Source organism: Loa loa (genome assembly GCF_000183805.2).
Source record: "Loa loa unplaced genomic scaffold supercont3.284, whole genome shotgun sequence".
NCBI lineage: Eukaryota > Metazoa > Nematoda > Chromadorea > Rhabditida > Onchocercidae > Loa > Loa loa.
The window spans coordinates 31,942-35,460 of NW_018108464.1; the positions used below are offsets into that span (position 1 = coordinate 31,942).

Genomic DNA, 3,519 nt, shown 5'->3' on the forward strand with positions numbered 1-3,519 from the left:
TTTTCGTAAAAACATATATCATTAATTTAATATAGCAAAAATTTCTGCATTCATCCATTTATAATTTACCTAAGTGTATGAATACAATAATAAATATCATAGGTAAGATATGCAATAAACTTAATAATAGATATTAAATGCAAAAAAAAAAACTTGATAACAAATATTAGAATCTGATAACAGATATTTTGATAATAGATATCAAATGCAAAAAAAATTGATAATAAATATTAAAGCTTGACAATAGGTATCTTGATAATAGATAATAAACGCGAAAAAATTTAGTAATAGATATTAAAACTTGATAATAGATACCTTGATAATAGGTAATAAATGCAAAAAAACTTGATAATAAATATTAAAACTTGATAATAGATATTGATAAACTTGATAATAGATATTAAAACTTGGTAATAGATATCTAGATAATAGATACTAAACCCAAAAAAACTTGATAATAAATATTAAAACTTGATAACAGATATCTTGATAACAGATATTGATAAACTTGATAATAGATATCAAATGCAAAAATTACGATAAAAAACTAAGATGCATTTTACATTATACGAATGAGAAAAACAAAGAAAAGTCCATGACAAAAGGTCGAAAGAAAAGAAGGAAAAAAAAAAAGAAACTACCTTTTTGAACAGATATATTATCATTTATCATTAATCTTATCCATCTCTACTACTTCCCCATTTTCATCATTAAAATATTTTTGATAAAAATTACAATTAGATAAATAATATTTAAAAATTGAATGGAAAATAATAAGGAAAAATTAAAAAATCAAATTAATTAAATCAGATTAACAATTAAATAAAATTAAATTCTTTTATATTAACTAAAATACTTATCATTTCATATATGCATATACACTCCAACACAATAAATTACAACCAACCGGGACAATAAATGATATTTAGTTATCTACTTATATATATACGTATACACATGTATACGTGCGTGTGCATATATACGTATGTGTGTGTGTATGCATGTGTATGTATGTATGTATATGTATGTATGTATATGTACGTATGTATATGTATGCATGTATGTATGTATATGTATGTATGTATGTATATGTATGTATGTATATGTATGTATGTGCATGTGTATGTGTATGTGTGTATGTGTATTTATCTGTCTGTATGGGTATATGCGCATTTGTTACAGATAATGTATCGTTGCAACCAGTACAGTGACATTGTATATCGATAAAAACGACAAAGCTTATTGATCAACCCTTTCTCCTTCGTTTCCATATAAGTCACATGGGAAATGTAGGACAAGTGGAAGGTCAAGAATAATTACAAATACATTTATATCCATGATAAGGAAGGATTGGATAGATTAGTAAGTCTATAGGTCTATAAGGTTAGATAGATTGATAAGTACAAGATTGGATAGATTAGAAGGTCTATAAGGTTAGATAGATTGACAAGTACAAGATTGGATAGATTAGAAGGTAAGAAAATGAACTATCTTAAATTAGTAAATGTATGAAAAATGAATATCTTTAATATTTTCTTTTACATCAAATATTAAGCTTGAAAAATCAATTGAATTTAAGAACTTAAAAATTCCCCAACTTATTACAAACGATATTTTTATTGATTATATAACTTAGAACATTCTAGACTATAAAAATAATAATAAGCATGTAAATAGCAATAATTATTTCATTCCACGTGTATTTTCAACAATTTTAATGTCCAGAATACACCTAAATTATTGATACTTGGGAACAATTCTTTTCTTTTTTTTAAATTTTTATCCAAATATTACCAATTCAAATGTACAAATCTTTCATTCATAACTACAAATAGTTATCGAACATTGAGTGCCAGAAAAGTTGAAATATATAAATTGGGTATATTTTAGATTCAACATAAATTTAAATCGTAATTTGTTTATTTATTACAAAGTCGACTACAACAACAATGACAAGGAGCTGATCGGAACAATGAATAGGAAAAAATGAAACAAAAGGAGCAATCATCATGATATTGTAAAAAAAAAAAAAAACAAAAAAAACTAGTTTTAATCACATGAAAATTGCTACCAGTTTCGATCAAGTAGGTAGGAATATTTAAAAAGTAATTGAAGAAATTAAATTTAACAAAATGACTGGATTTGGATAAATACCATCTTATTGAAGTAATCCAAGTGATATGACAAATCAAATTTGACAAGATTTTCTGTAACATTAAAAAAAAAAGTTTTTAATTTTTATCTTTAATGTAAACCATCTTATTGAAGTAATGACAAACCATATTTGATAAAATCTTTCGTAACAAGAAAAACAAAAAGATAAAATAAACTTTTTAATTTTTATCCCTTCTTAATTATGATGTAAACCATCTTACTGAAGTAATTCAAATGATAAGACAAAGCAAATTTGATAAGATCTTCTGCGACGAAGAAAAAAAGTAGAAAAAATAAAACGAACTTTTTAATCTTCATCTCTTCTTAATTATTGGTTTTAAACTTTCATCTTTTATTTCAGGATATAGAAAACGAGAAATGATAAATACAATCCTTACTTTTACCTATTTTATCATTTCGATCATTAATATATTTCATCTAAAAAAAAAAAAGAGAAGCATGCTTGACGAAATTTTATTAATTGTTGACATAAATAAATAGTTATAATGATTTTAATAATATTAACAGAGAGTTTATTCTTTATATACTTTATAAGATAGTTATCAGTAAAATAATCAATGGATAGAATTGATTACTATGTTGTTCCTTTTTTTTTTTTTTAACTTTCTTATCTTTCATAGGAGAAAATTGAATGGGAATTTGAATTAAGGTTGTGTAATTTATTCAGAGGATATATGTGATAGTATTAAATTATCAAAAATCACTTATTAAATCATATCATTCATTAAACAAATGACGACAGTCATCTTTCTCCCCATATATATATATATGGAAGTTTGTTTAGAATATTTGAAATATTAAATATAAAATGTTTTAATTATCAAATTGAAAGATTATTACAACAAAGAATAATGTAGCAATTTAAATAAAAGAAATAATAGTTGAAATATTTTAATTCAAGAAACCAACGAATAATATAACAACTACTGAATAATTGAATAAAAAGGAAGCTGCTTTGACAAATATTTTAAATCATTGGACATATATATATATATATATATATATCAGATAGAAGATCTTTGCAATATTGTAAAACATTACATATCAAGCTTATTTATCAGATTGGGATGAATCATCATGTTAAATAATGAAATATTTATTTATTATTTTATTTTAAATATAACAAAATCATAATTATGAATTTATTTCAGTTATTATTTTACGATATTTCCTCAAAATATTTTAATTGTTCAACGTATTTATATTATAATATAAAAAATTAAAGTTTTCAAAACAAAAAACATAGAAAAATTAATGCTGTAGAAAAAAAAATTTTCGGTTATATCATTCCAGCAAAGCATTCTATATTACAAGTTTCCTTTTCTTTTTTTTTTTTTAAAAAAA

General features: G+C 22.7%; 1 protein-coding gene across 1 annotated transcript in view; it reads right to left on the reverse strand.

Moving 5' to 3' along the window:
- Nucleotides 1–3,519, reverse strand: part of LOAG_07968 (hypothetical protein) — a 21,205-nt gene that overhangs the window by 12,533 nt on the left and 5,153 nt on the right. The window lies entirely within an intron of this gene.